Source organism: Microtus oregoni, unplaced genomic scaffold (assembly GCF_018167655.1).
Source record: "Microtus oregoni isolate MIOR12 unplaced genomic scaffold, Mior012 000050F_003, whole genome shotgun sequence".
NCBI lineage: Eukaryota > Metazoa > Chordata > Mammalia > Rodentia > Cricetidae > Microtus > Microtus oregoni.
In genome coordinates, this window is record NW_024543227.1 from 1,304,650 (window position 1) to 1,320,748 (window position 16,099).

General features: G+C 42.9%; 1 long non-coding RNA gene across 2 annotated transcripts; it reads left to right on the top strand.

Annotated features, from left to right (window-relative positions):
* The first annotated feature begins 4,061 nt into the window (after positions 1 to 4,061).
* On the top strand, positions 4,062 to 16,067 carry LOC121436792. Of its 2 annotated transcripts, none has more exons than XR_005972799.1 (4): positions 4,062 to 4,117; positions 6,825 to 6,919; positions 11,646 to 11,799; positions 15,812 to 16,067. It is a non-coding gene; the product is annotated as an uncharacterized LOC121436792 (long non-coding RNA). The 2 variants fall into 2 exon arrangements; XR_005972798.1 differs by having other exon boundaries at positions 15,815 to 16,067.
* The last annotated feature ends 32 nt before the right edge of the window (positions 16,068 to 16,099 follow it).

A 16,099-nucleotide genomic window follows, 5' to 3' on the forward strand; every position in this document is an offset into this window, starting at 1 on the left:
ATGGCGGCGGCAGGGGGGGGGGGCCTGGGGGGCCAAAGCCTGCTGCCCTCAGCGCCTTGGTCCACATGGCCTCCCCCGCTGCCACTAGCTCCTTGGGTCCCTTGCGGGCGTGCCTTTTATGCTAAATTTTACAAATGGCTCTTCCAATGGAAGAACTGCATATAGGGCTAATAAAAAAAATTGTGGAGCATAACAAGGGTCCTTCAAAGCAAATCATAAAAGTTGTAAGCAGATCCTGATGCAAACGGATCTGACATGATAACACCAAGCTGACCTTTGCTAGGGCAAGGTGGAAAAAGCCCTTACAATGCATTATGAAAAAACCCGACCTATATATATTTGGGGTCGATGATATGTTTATGCTTTTTTCACAGAAAGAAAATAAAATCTGGACCTGGATGATGTTGAGGCTGCAGACGCCCCACAGAGGTCTTCCAGAGGCAACTGAGGAGAGGTCCTTGGTCCGGCCTTTCCTGCCCCCAAGGAGAGGAGTGCCTGATAACAGAACCTGCTGCTCCACTCTGCAGGGTGTCATACTGCCTCTAGAGAGTCAGGGAGACCCGGCTGAGATAAGTGCCAGGATATGCTCCAGATAGCTGAATCCAGCTCACCTCACTCAGAAATCCCACCTGCCCTGGAGCACAAATGCTAAACTGCTTCTGCAGCTTGAATTCTGGTTTGCTTTGGAGCTAAGGTGCAGACTAAACAATTGTTTTAATCTTTGGGACACAAAACTCATTTTAATTTAAAATATTAACCCTTCTTCACTAAAGAAGGGTGAAGATTGGGGTTCCTGTCACTGTTGCTCAGAGACTGGAACTGGGTGCTGGAAACTGAAGTCAGGTCCTCTGCAATAGCAAAAGGCACTCTTAACTTCTGAGATGTCTCCCTAGTCCTGTGTAGATCATTTGTTCACTCTAGATTGACTTTTGTATCCTGCGATATACGTTTGTCTATATTCATATTTGTGCATGGGGAGGTCTGTTTGTCCCAAAATAAGACAGAAAGACAGGGCATTGAAGGGGATATGAGAGGGAACACACAGCCCCTCACCCTGTAATCATTTTTACATTTTTTTTTGACATTCAAGAAACCTCAACTCAACTGATAGAGCCAAAATTACCTGCAGATATGATGCAGTTATTCATAAAGACATCCCAAATAATGTTTAAAAATAACAACAAATAAACTAGAGTCTGAAGATAGGGTTCATTCTTTTATATCACTGGATGTCTTCCAGAGGATTCAGGGTTGATACCCAACACCTACCCGATGGTTCGCAACTGTCTGTAACTCCAGTTCCGAGAGATCTCATAAAGTCTGGTACCCTCTGTGGGCTTTAGGTACTCACGTGGTGCACAGACTTCCCTGTGGAAAAGCATTCAAAAGCAGAAAATAAAAAACACAGTTATGCTTACTTAGGGGCAGAGTACTTATAGCCTTGAGATGGATGATGATAGCACTACATTCTCTCGCCTAAGTCACATAATCACCTTACAATTTAATTTACTGAAAGAAATTTTAAAAGGAATAAGCACATTTAAAAGCATTGCTTTTTATTTTCATTTTTTACTTTTTAATAAGCTATTGAATATTTTTTCCTAATGGAAAAATAGAACCCATTTAAAGAGTAAAAATATTCTTATAGTTAATTTAAAAACCTGTATATAGGCTTTAATGTAATTTAATCTTGAAATTTTTTGAATTACATTCTTTCAGCAATGTAACTTTAGAGCCATAAAAATCCTCCCATTTCTCCCTCTCCCACTGTACCTCCCTCCCTGCCCACCTCACATACCCTTTGCAATGACACCTAATCTCAAGTCTCTCTCCAGTCCACTCTCAGGCCATCATGCAGGAGCCATCCTTATTCTGTGTGAGCTTCTATCCACAGGATTAATAAGCTCACAACCTTTGCTTCATCCTGGCTGTTTCTGAAATTCTTTACTGCATCCTAGATTCATCTTTACCAGGGTCAAGGTCATCAAAGGGACAGGGTTATCCTCAGGCTGCTGGTCACTGTGCTGGGCTGTACCTCCCTACCACCACCAAGAGTCCCAGAAAACCTCGTGAAGAGCATATGTTTTGTTCACTGAAGTGTCTTTGTGTCTTTGCTAAAGGTGTCCCCTACACATGTGTGACTCTTCTGTCCCCTTCATATTCTTTTCTGTCTTATTGTCATTTCCAATCAGGCACACTGTCTACATTTCTCTATGTTTATAAGGAGTCTGGAAATCATGTGTTCATCCTCCAAGTTTGTTCCTTTATAAGGTTGTTTCAAGCTGGGGTTTTTCATATTCACTGTGAGTTTCAGATTAAGCCCATTAGTTTATGAAAAGTCTGTTAGAGTTCTGTTGGTATTGCACTGGATCTATAGGACTGTATGAGGAGAACAGACACCTGTATCTTCCATTGCATGAAGGTGATTGTAGCGTGAGTTCTAATTGGTCTTAATAATAAAATCTGGAGTCAGATATTAAGTGGTTGGAGCTATAAGATCAGAACAGCAGAGCAGCCAGACACTAGTTCTTTCCTCGACAAAATCCTCAGACCAAATGGAGCATCCTGTCTCTACAAGACCTCAGACTGACTGCCTGGATCTCCTATCTCCTCCCACCTTATATTCCTCTCTTTTCCCAGCCACATTCCTTTCATTCTCCATCTCCCTCGTGCTGGGATTAAAGGTGTGTGACACCAAAGCACTTTGATGAAAGATGTGAGTCACCACTGCCTGACTCTGTTTCTCTTTTAGACTGGATCAATCTAATGTAGCCCAGGATGGCCTTGAACTCACAGAGTTCTGTTTCTTAAGTGTTGGGAAAGGTGAGTGACAACACTGCCTGTCTTCTGTGGCTAACTAGTGGCTATCTGCACACACTGATTCTCAGGCAAGCTTTATTGTCATGGAAGAAACAAAATATCGCCACAGTCGATGAATCTATACATCTTTACTCTCAGCAATGAGTTGTCCCATTCAGTGTCTAGGCACTACAGAGAAGTGGGCAGAGTTTTCCTAATTATTTCATATTTCCTGATGCTATCTCCAGTGACAGGGATTTTAAATTACAGCTTCCACACATTCATTTCACTGTGGTCAGCTGTCTGTGTTAAATTTAGACAGAGTTATTGATGAATCTTTTAGGTTAAAATATTTAATTACATTCTCTATGATGAAAATGTCTTTGATGCTAACATATATTTGCTGTGTTTAAAATTCAGTACTTTGAAGTTGCAAGTGAATTATGAGAACAGAAACAAATGTCCAACACCCAGTTTGGGGGAAAATTTCTAAGGCAGCCACAGGTCAAAGGTTTGCCCCAATGGCATCTTTGGAATCATAGAGATAGTCCTTTACCTCCCAGCTAGCTCCATCAGGGAGGTGCTGAGATCACGGTGGAGAGAAAGAAGGGGATACATGTGAAGAGTTAGGTATGTATGTGTAACTCCAGAAAGGTTTGTATTATGAAGAATACTTAGGTAATTATTTTCAAAATATCTAATATTATTTTCCCCAACACAAAAAGGAAAAGGTTAGTACTCGTGTGTTTTCCCTCTTGTTTTCCCATCCAGTCATGCAGATTTTAGCAGTGTTGCTGTGGACTTGTACAGAGGGGGTGTTTTATGTATGGTTCTTTCCATGTTTATTATAACCATGACGCCTGCTAAGTGTTGCTCTGATACCTACTTCCCTGTGCAGTTACTAGTATACAAGCATTGCTTGTCTTTGAGTGAAGTTTCCCTTTTATCTTTTGTTTATTAATGGATTTACTCATGCGTTTGTGTCTACTCAGAAACACCCATTTCTTAAAGGAGTACTCCTTTGTCATCATTATATACTGTGATGCTTAAATTATCCCATAACATGCCCGTGGGAGTACATTCAAGTGGACCTGCTCTTCATTTGTTATCTGTCTAGAATTCTGGATTATCTGACCACCCCTGGGAAGAAAGCCAAAAGCAAATGCTTCTTGTCAGTGATACTTTGTGTCCTCTGTCTATCAATGTCAGGTCTCTTCTATGAGAAGAACAGCAGACCTGCAGAGAGAACACGCAGAATGTTGACAAGAAGCTGACATGAGCCCTTGTTTCCAGTATGTGAGTCATCATTGCCACCAATGTGAGTGTGTGTGTGTGTGTGTGTGTGTGTGTGTGTGTGTGTGATGTGTACATGGCTGTGTATAAAGGGTCTGTGAAATGAACAAAGAAGAGGAAGATGTCACTGCACATCTTTGACTTGACTGGATGCAGACAGACTACTCCATCCTTATATTCAGTACAGTAGAGTGACAAGATCATGTGGGACTCACCAGGTCAGTCATTTCCTTTTCTCTTCCCATCTGTGTGACCAGCAGCTGGTCTGTGATGCCTTGTAGGAACACATCCTGTTGAGCAGGTCGCAGCAAAGAGCAGCACACTGTGAAACACTGGCATTCATAGACTCCCCAGATGACTGAACCCTGTAGGGGTCCCTTTAAATGACCAGGACTGAAATGGAAGCAATCCCCATCAGACCATTTCCCCGAATGGGCCATGCATGACTGCATCACATTTGGAGGGATTGCTTATTAAGATGGTAGAAATCTGGATCCACAACAGACACTGAATCATGCTTATTAAAATGGTAGATATCTGGGTCCACAGCAGACACTGATTCAAACCCTAGGAAGTGAGTGTGGCATAGCCACTTCTTTCTGATGGCTGTCCATGTTAAAACGTATTGCTAGTGTGTTTGATATTCTGTCTTCCAGGATATGAAGTCACAGACTGCTTAAGTCCATGCCATGTTCTCTTGTTACTGCCTTAAATACCACTGTGTTGCATGGCATATCAAATAGACAAATCAATTCCTTCGTGTACGTTTATCCAGATATTCACATAGTGGCCTCTTTAGTGAACACCTTGTTCCTGCACTGTGTAGACTAGCACGGGTCCTTGTATATCGTGTTAGATAGGCAAACTGTCAGTAAGCAGAAGAAATCAGTAATCACAGCAATTCCGTGTATTATTGGCGCTTTAAAGATCATAAAGGGGACAGGAAATAGTTGTGATGGGGATTGTCGTATGTGATGTTACCCCCAAAGGTTTCAGAAGTTAGCATGTGATCTGAGTCCTGAATGGCAAATAGAAGCAAGACCGTGCACAAACCAAGTTGTGGGCGTGCTTGCTTCCATGGAGAACAGTGGATCTAAGAGCAGAGAACAAGGCTAGTTGCCAGAACCTTGAAGACAACGTGGACACTGCTTGGGGATAGGACAGAAAGGAAAATGTTGTCATTGTCAGCTGTGTATGACATTTGGATTATATGATCTGTGTGGAAGGTGAGTTATGGAATTGTCATGATATGTTTCCTTTTGGTAGAAGGTGACTTGGCACTGCACAGAGAAAGGCCTGGGGAGGGCGGGATGAGGTAGTGTGTGGAGACAGTGGAGATGGTTCCGAAGACAGGGGAGGGATGGAGGTATGAAAGAGGGATGAAGCCATGCTGCAGTGATCAGCAGGAGAGCTGCCCTGTGCAGCCTTGTCTGGGAGAGGGCAGATAGCACCTGGATGCGCTGTGCATTTTCCTTGTGGAGACGTTGCTCTAACATCTCTGGATTTGTCTGACCACATGGAGACACGGTGCTTCCATTTACTGACATCAGTTATTCCACGTGTATTGACACAGGATAGTTTGAATACCCAAACTAGTCATTGTAAAACTTAACAATTTGATAACGAGTTGCTGATGAATAATTTTCAGATGTAAAGTTTTCTAAGTACAGCTAACTGTAGCATAATTTCCAACAGAATAAGAATCTAACATTTGTCTCTTAAAAAGTGAACCCAAAATTCAGTGTATTTTTGAAAATGGCTGTTCTACAGCATGTACTGCTCTTGGCAGGTTTACAGATGAAGGAAGTGAGTAGGTTTTAGGCAGAGTTGAAGTGAAATCAGTCTCTAAATTCTGCAGCAACTGTTTGTCCCTATTTCTCCAGAAGAAGACTGCCTTTAGAAATGCTTATTTTTGACAGCAGGGAATGGAGCAAACATTCACAAGACAGAGGCAGTTGGATGTCTGAGTTCAAGGCCAGCCTGTAATTCCAATTGCATATATCAACATTAGTCTGTCACATATGCAGGAACTTGTGACTGGTATTTAAAGCAGGTATTATCACTAAAGACCCCCAAATTAGCACATGAGCAGTGTGATGCTCTCAATTCACAGAGTGGGAAGCACAGCTCAGAGCAGAGGGTCTCACTCTGTTTTCTCCTCACAGAAATTCCCAACCTGTGTTTGGAGAATGGGTCCAGGACATCCTGGCTCAGGGAACCAAAGTTGCTGGGGCTAGGAAGGTCCCACATCTCTCTGACTCTAGAAAAGTGGTTCAACCTGTGACTTGACCCCTTCAGCAAACGTCTATCTCCAAAACTATTTCCATTGTGATTCTTACCTGTAACAACTTTACAGCGATGATGAAGCAACAGAAATAATTTTCTGGTTGGGATCACCACGCATGAGGGACTGTATTAAGAGTCACGTCACAGCATAGGAAGGCTGAGAACCATTGCTGTACAGACATCCAAACGCAGAATCCGGCTTCTCAGATATGTCTGGGATCCCTTCATCATTGTCCCCATACTCCTAGGGAGGCACAGCCCCACATCAGGACACATACACTCACATCTCCGTGCAAGGGAAATCCTGTTCTTCTTTCTCCGTCATTTCTATTTCCACACACTATGCTATATTTCCAAATTTTCTTTTTTTATGTCTTCAGCACTGAGCTTAACTATGTGTCTGATTCTTTGACCAACCTTTTTCCTGTTTTGTGATTCTTCTGCAGGGTCTGGGTCATTGGCTGTGCACACACATCCACAGACAGTACAACAACAGCCTCTAGTCCCTTGTTGCTGACCTTTGGGAAGCTGGGCATGTAAGGTAGGTTTGCTGGCAGGAGACATGCTCTCAGGAACAGGATGTCCTTGCCAGAGGCTGGACTCGAGGATGCTACAGCACTTAGATCTGCCCAGCATCTGACGGCCCTGTCCCAAGCTCTTCACAAATGTGGTGGGAGCACATTTGGGGATTTTTAAAAGTGGTCCCTAGACACTGCTATTGCTCCCCTGGCTGTGCACACATTCCCAGCTATATTCTTGATTTCTCTGGTAGCTGTTCAATGAGAATGCTATACCATGAAAAGAAATCACTGGTGAATTTAAAAAGCCACAGTCTGGGGACTGGCGACATAGCTCTCGTGGCAGAATGATTGCCTAGAATGGAAATTGCTCTGTGTTCTTTGACCCTCTGGGCATGTTCACCCTCACCTGTAATACCAGCACTCAAGGCGTAGAGGGAGGAGGAAAGAGACAAGAGAGTCATTACTGTTTATGAGAGTATGGCTCCCAGCCCCCATGGCAGATAGCTCACAACTGCCTTTAACTCTAGCCCCATCAGGAGTCAATGCCTCTGCCAATCATGTGCATACCACAGACAGACAGACAGACAGACATAATTAAAAGTATAACTAAAATCTAAACAAGAAAAAAAAAGAAGCATCAACTCCAGGTCATTGACCAAGGGGAAAACACAGTGGAATTTAAAATATGAACATTATAAAGGCTAACGGAATCTAACAGTCTACAGTCTGGCAGGGGAGATGACTCAGTGGTTCAGAGTGCATTCTATTGTTGCTGAGGATCCAAGGTAGTTTCCAGCATCCATTTCCAACATCCTTGAAGGACCATACCTCAGCTCCAGGAAGGTATGACCTCTCCTGACATTTGGAGGCGCCGGAATTCATGTGTACATACACATAGGAATATACACAACGTAATTATTATTAAGTTATGTATATTTTAAAATTATGTACAAATTAAAATAATTGTTGTGAAACAATGAAGAAAAATGGTCAAATGCCAGGCAGTAATGCGAACAGTTTTCATCAGCGTTAGGTGGCAAATGCGTGCACTTTCAGCTATTTGAACACTGGGGTTACACGATCATTACTGCTAAGAAGTTTCAGAACAGCCTTAATAGCACAGAGAGGCCCTGCCTCAAAATGAAAACCAAACAAAAACCAGAAATATCTCAGAAAATGTGAAATTTCTTAGAAAAACAATCTTAGAGTACATGGTTTTTCAAGAGATGTGGATCATTATAAAATAAATTTTTGCAGGGAAATCAATGATAAAATTACTTATTTCGTGGGAATTCAACAATATACATGTAGAAATGGAATGAAAATGTTACTGGGCCGAGAAGAAAACAGTAGCATTAAGAATGTGTTTACATTAAAATGAATACTTGAGCTGGGGCAGTGTGGTAAGCTGGGAGGACCAGCAGCACTCTGAAGGCTGAGGGAGGAAGGGGAAGAGTCCCAGGCTGGGCTGGGCTGCTCTGAAACTCTGCACTAAACACACAAAATAGTTAGCAGGACTATTATCATTCCATTCACTGTGGGAAAGTTTCAGCTTAGTTCTGTCATGGGAAACCATCCTCTTTTCACTGGATGTTAGGCAGAGCCCTGTGTGTCCCTGGCAGACACATTAAAGATTACCATCCCCTAAATGGGGAAGTGACTTCCTCACCACCACATACAGCAAGGCGCACAGAAAATGGCGGCTGGCACTCTACTCAGATAGCTCACTCTCTGGAGATTTCCCTGCAGACAGCCCTGTGCCTTAGGGGTAGGAATAAGCCCGGCGACAGACACAGATTTCCTTATGGTACTACATGTGCTTTCCTGTGGTGTTTGAAATTTCGTATCCAGGAAGGAAAGTACTTTAAAGTGTAAACTGAGAAAAATGCTTGTGCTCGGGTGGTAAAAGTGGGGCTGGGGAGACAGCTAAATCAATAAATTGCTGGCCTTGTGGGCATGAGGCCCTGAGTGTCATTCACAGAGAGCATCATCAAGAAAATGAAGTTAAACTACAGCAGGAAAAGTAGTAGGTGTGGTGGGACATGCTTGTGTGTGAAGGTGGAGGCAAGCCTATCCCTGGAGTGTGCTGCCCAGCCAACCCAGCCTGCCTTGCGTGTTCCAGGCCAGTGAGAAACCTTGTCTAAGAAAAACTTCAGGGGGATGGCGCCTGAGGTACAACACCGGAGGCTGCCTTCTGTCCCCTGACCACATGCATGTATGCATACAATTGCAGAAGCACACACATATGCACACGGGCACACAACCACACACTGGATAAACGATGTTTATACCTTCTGTACTTTAGAAGTAGTCATTGTGTTCCGTTTCTGGGCAATGAAGTAGAAGGACAAATGGAATCTACTCTCATGCTCTGTGCATGCCTGTGTGCATATGTGTGTGTGTGTTTGCACACAGAGCTCCACCATCTCTATCTAATGAGGCTGCTTTATGTTAGCCTTAGACTGGGATTGGTCTCCAATCTCGGGTTTACATTTGATATACCTAAGATGTCAAGGTTTATGTACCAGGAAAATATACTGAAGTGAAAAAACACTGCTTTATCTCCAGAGGTAAGGTCCCTTCAAGTCCAGGTCACAGCCAATGTTCCCTCCCACCCAAACATAGACGCCACTGGGCCCAAGACTCTCACTGATGTAGTCCCCATTATGGCCAGGAGGTGGCATTCAAACTACATGCCTACATTTATTTTCTTTAAAGGGGCTGATGTTTTATGGAATAGCAATGCGTTTTCAGTGTGTTTGGAAACTTGATACAATACTAGAGCAGTTCCATTTATGGATTGCAGCAACTGTAGTGCTCCACAACTCACTTCATCCTCCCTGAGTGTAAAGTGGGCAGTGCACACGGGATACAGAGTGGTGCTCTGTAGAGAATATGAATGTGATGGTCACCTTGAATCCCCTGACACTGGAATGGATGGATTTCCTAGACTTTCCATCTCCTCTCCAGAGGCACCAGATGAACACAGATGCCATCTTAAAAGGATTCCTTTAGCCATACTGGGACAAATGGAGCATGGAAATAGAGAATAGCAATAGAGGAAAACAGTTTGGGAAAATGGGTGTTGAGCCATACTGATATCGGTCAGCACATGAGTAAAGAACTATGGAGATAAGTAAGCAGTGTACTACACACCAGGTCATCATTGAAGAGGACCAGGAGAATTATAACACATAACCTATCACAGCAGTAAGTGATTAACTAACTTTCACACATATATATCCAGGGACATATTTGCACAAGCATGAGTATATACACAACACACACTAACAATTGTCAATGTAAACACACAGCTCTCACCTCGAAGGAAGAAGAGAGTTCATTCTGGAGTCAAATATATGTGAGTAAACATGAGTGAGACAGGTTTATGTTAGTACAAATTGCAAGTTACAATGTGGAAACAGTTTCATGAAGTTTTTATAATCACAGAATGAAGAAACTATAGACTCTCCTTAAGTACATGGGTGATAATATTAAGTAGACTGTTGTGGTAAAGCAGAGAAAGCTCAGCTACAGGCACTAGCTGCTATGTGATGAAAAGCAGTCCTTTGACTGGTAGAAACTTAAAGCTTTGATAAGGAGACATATTCTGATATTTTAAATGTCAGGTCCAACGTCATCTGTTAATGACAAGGTGTTAAGTAAGTCCAGCACAGGGGGCCCAAGGAGTGGCTACTCATGGGCTCAAGAGAACACAAAGGAAATTGTAATTAGGCCCTGGGACTGCGACTTCCACCATCTCCATATCACTGCAGGTCTAAGAGTCAATCAACCAGTCTTTGCAGACCAGCCTCTGCCAAGGAATACCTGTACACACACACACACACACACACACACACACACACACACACACACACACACGACACCTCTCATTCTCACTCTCCTAGCTCCCTGGTGTTTACTGAGAGCTCAAGGGGTACAACCACGTTAAAACACATTCATCTCTGACCACACACAGGATAGTGAGAGCTACAAAATTATGTATGTCTTTTGCGTGTGATATCTGTGACGATGGCCATGGACTTGTCTCTGGGACATTTCTCTCATTTGTTTCTGACTGTCAATAATAACCTGTAAATGCTGATAAGGAAAGGGGGAGAAACTGCATTACACATCAAATGAAGTTCCCATCACGGAATAATCCATGCTTTCAACAAAAAAGATTATATCAGACTTAAGAGTTCCATATGTCTTCCCAGGGCATATGCCTTTGAGGTTAGGTTATGCAGGGCCTCTCATTTAATAAATTATTTTCCTATGATTGTGGTCACATTGAGAAAACTACTTTGCATTCATCTGCAATTATTAATCGGCTTTTATACTTTCTTGTAATTCTCCTTCAATCCATATTTTGCTGTGTGACTGAAATATAAGTATGAAAGATTTGCATTCTCCTAATGAATTTTACACATAACATTACTGCATGTTTTAAAATTGTTTTATTCCACTTTAGTTTTAGTTCTTTCTTAAACGTTAAGATTATAACTCTAGATTTCTAATAATTCGTTCCTGGATGGTATGTGTTTACTTCTTTTTAAGTGTTCAAGTTAACATTTTAATGCCTTTGTTTCAGATATATGTCTTGAAAAAAGCAATCATTTTAGAGTCTATTTCAGTCAGCAATAAGAACATCGGTTATTTTTGGCTTTTGTTTTGTGTTTGGTAAGTTATGTCCATTTACATTTTTTACATTTATTTGTCTGCCTATTTTGTGTGTCTGGCAAGGCCATACATGATCTACAGTGTACTTGTAGAGGTCAGAGGACAACTTGCAGGAGTCATTTCTCTGCTTCCACAATGTGAGTCCTGGGGATCCAACTGAAGTCATCAGAAGCAGTACTCGGGCTTCTATTACACTTTAATACGATCTACATATAAGGTGAGTCACACAGTATACCTTTTTGTCCAACATATTTACTTGTAAACTTTCATTGCAATGAGTCATTGAACTTGTTCATGGCCTCTAGTTTCTGGTACACTATCATCATGGGACCCTCAACAAAACTCCTCTAGGATATCCTGCAGTCACCCCAAGTAACAGAGATTCTGCAGGTATTGTTCCCCAGGACCAGTCAATTCCAGCATTCCAGTAGGCCTTAGATGGTGTAGATGTTAGGATGGGCCAAGCCAAGAACCCCAATATGGACCTGGGTGGTAGCTGAGCTGATCAGCTGCCTGCCTAAGGATAGGGCCGAAGCCAGCTCACCTATGCCCATGGCACCAGGCCCAGTTTTCCAATGCCCATGGTGAGGTGTGGGACTAGCTCTCCTGTGAAAGTCAGGGCCAGCTCTTGACACAATGTCCACCAAAGGGCAGAACCAGCTCACTCTGGCCCTTGGATATCATCATTCATGGCTCTTAAGGCCCCCTGTAGTAACATGGGCCACAAACATCAGCACATACCCTAGCTCTGGTAGGACCATAGACCCAACATGATCCTGGCAACAACTCGTCCTTGATGTCACCATTTCCCGGGTGGTTTCACAGACCACACAGATCAGGATGGCACCAGCTGCAGCAAAGCCTTTGGACACCAACGTGGCCTCAGGTGGTGGCCCACACCTCAGGCATCCGCATGGCCTTCATTGGTAACAGGAGTCAGGAAGACAAAGACCCTGGCTACTGCTGGGTCACAGATATGGCCCTGGTCAGCAGCTCAGGCATGGACAACACCATGGCCCAGGTTGGCAGCTCGGGTCTCTCAGATCATTGTCACTCCAATGGCAACACAGCGCTCAGATCCCAACAAGGCCAGAGGACACAGCCCAGACTCCAGGCTCCTGTGTGCCCTTTGGTGGCAGCGTGGACCATGGATGTTAACATAGACCCAAGCTGCAATAAGAACAGAGACCCAGAAATGACCTTTGGTAGCAACCTCGGTCCTGATGACCCCATGACCATGAATGACAAGAAGACCACCCCCTCAGCCTGTTCCTTACCACCTTCTATTCCCCCTCTTTTCACAGCACATGAACCATCCCGCTACTCTTTCTCTCCTGTTTCTCCACCACACATTTTGCTCATTGTAATGGAAGCCTTGTAGCTCTGGGCAGGCCTCTGGTTGTCTACCAGCCAGACCAGGCTTTGAGGACTCTGGCTGGTCTGTGATTGGCTAGCACCTTCTGGACCTGGATGCCATAAGGCAGAGTGGAGATGTCTTTCTGCCAGACAATGAGTACAATTAAAAACATATATGTGTAGTGTAAACATTTCAGCTCAAATGTAAAGGGATCCTGGCCGTCCAGATGCAAGGAATACCACAAAGTCAGTATAAGCTTAGCAGCTTACAGATCTGCTTCAGGGAAAGCTTTCCTCAAAGTAACAGCTCTGCTCCATCAGGAAAGTTGTTACAGCTTTGGTCAAATGACAATTAACATATCAAGAAACTGAGAAATATTTTTCCAAGTTATTGTCCTATTTCCCATGGCTACCAGCAGTCAGTATGATAGTTTCATCCCCCACAACCTTTCCAGGTCTTCATATTATTATTTCTGAATATTTTGTGGGGGTGTCAAGAGTCCCCTAGAGTCACCTGTCTCTCTTCCCTAAGTGTTAAGGATGTTGATGCTGTATGTTTCTCTTAGTGGAGCATCTACTCACCCTTCTGAACAACTTTTATTTCATGAATTGTGTATTTTCTTAGTGACTCTTTTTTAGGCTTTCTGTATTCTGGAAACAATAAGGCTGTCATCTAATACACAATTTCCTACATTCATTTTTTCCCAGGCAGGGAAAATATCTTTTATATCACAGTGTACATTTTTCACTTTATGGAAGTCCTAACAGTCCAGTTCTTCTTTTCATAAAAGGGGTTTGTTATATCTATGAATTTTGTCTATAATTCTTTCAATTGCTTTCTGTTACAAGATTCATGCTTAGGTTGTATTTTGGATTAATTACCTTTTAGATTTGCTTTCACTATTTACTGGGTATCTGCCTATATGTTTGTGTGTGCCGTATGCACATTTGAATGCAGATGCTTGCTGAGACCAGAAAAGACTGTCAGCTCCCCTGGATCAGGAGTTATAGGTATCTCTGGGCCACCATATGTGGACTGTAAGCTGAAGTCAGGTCCTCTGCAATAGCCAAAGGCACTCTTAACCTCGGAGATGTCTCTCTAGTCCTATGTAGATCATTTGTTAATTTTGGTTGACTTTTGTATCCGGTGATAAACAACTTGTCTATATTTATATTTGTCCATGAGGATGCCCACTTGTCCCATAATAAGACAGAAAAACAGGGCATTGAAGGGGATATGAGAGGGGAATACACAGCCCCTCACCCTGTGATCATTTTTTTTTTTTTTTGGATTTTCGAGACAGGGTTTCTTCATAGCTTTTTAGTTCCTGTTCTGGAACTAGCTCTTGTAGACCAGGCTGGCTTCGAACTCACAGAGATCTGCCAGCCTCTGCCTCCCAAGTGTTGGGATTAAAGGCGTGAGCCAACACCACCCGGCCCTGTGATCATTTTTACATTTTTCTAACTGACATTCAAGAAGCCTCCACCCAACTGATAGAGTCGAAATTACCCACAGATATAATGCAAGTAGTACTAAAGACATCCCAAATAGTGTTTAAAAATTACAGCAAATAAACTAGGGTCCGAGGATAGGGTTCATTCTTTAATATCACTGGATGTCTTCCAGAGGATCCAGGGTTGATACCCAGCACCTACCTGATGATTCACAACTGTCTGTACTCCAGTTCTGAGAGATCTCAAACTCTGGTGTCCTCTGTGAGCAATAGGTATTCACTCAGATGGTGCACAGACTTCCTTGTGAAAAACATTAAAAAAATTAATTAATTATGCTTACTTAGGACCAGAATGTTTGCAGAATCACATATTCACCTTACAATTTAATTTACTAAAATTTTTTTAAAAGGGATAAGAACATTTAAAAGCATTTTTATTTTTTACTTTTAATAACCTATTGTATATTTTCTTCAAGTGGAAAAACAGAACCATTTCAAAGACTCAAAGCATGTAATTTTCAAACAATGTAATAATGTAACAATGTAACTCTGAGAACCATAAAAATCTTCACATTTCTCACTCTCCTGCCCTCCTCACACACCCTAATCTCAAGTCTCTCTAGTCCTCACTCAGGCCTTCATTCCTGAGCCATCCCTATACTATGTGAGCTTCTTCCATAGCATGAATAAGCTCACAAGCTTTGCTTCATTCTGGCTTTTCCTGAAATTCTTTTCTGCAGCCTAATCATAGATCCAGCTTTACCAAGGTCATGGTCATCAAAGGAACAGGGTTATCCTTAGGCAGCTGATCACGATGCTGGGCTGTACCTCCTATAACCACCAACAGTCCCAGAAAAACTCGGTGACCAGCATATGCCTGCTTCACTGAAGTGTCTTTGTGTCTTTGCTAAAGGTGTCCCCTCACACGTGTGTGACTCTTCTGTCCCTTTCATATTCTTTTCTGTCTTATTGTAATTACCAATGAGGCACACTGTCTTCATTTCTCTATGTTTATAAGGAGTTTGGGAGTCAGGTGTTCATCCTCCAAGTTTGTTCCTTTTCAAGGTTGTCAATGTCAGGTCTCTTCTATGAGAAGTACAACAAGACTGTAGAGAGTACACACAGAAGGTTGACAAGAAGCTGACATGAGCCCTTGTTTCCAGTATGTGAGTCATCAGTGTCACCAGTGTGTGAGTGTGTGTGTGTGTGTGTGTGTGTGTGTGTGTGTGTGTGTGTGTCTGTATAGGAAGGGTCTGTGAGATGAACAAAGAAGAGGAAGATGTCACTGCACATCTTTGACTTGACTGGATGCAGACAGACTACTCCATCCCTATATTCAGTACAGTAGAGTGCATGAGCGTTCTCATCTGCCTTCCTCCCCTCTCCATGAGATTTCTCTCCTCCTTCTCTGCCTTCTAGTAGAACAGGGGAGAAAACAGTGAACTTTCCATGCAGAACCAACTCCTGGAGAAGAACCAAGTGTGGTGTGGTCTGGTCAGCCTGTTACCTAAGCAAGAGTGACAAGATCATGTGGGACTCACCAGGTGAGTCATTTCCTTTTCTCTTCCCATCCGTGTGACCAGCAGCTGGTCTGTGATGCCTTGTAGGAACACATCCTGTTGAGCAGGTAGCAGCAAGAGCAGCACACTGTAGAACAATGACATTCATAGACTCCCCAGATGACAGAAGTCTGCATGGGTTCCTTTA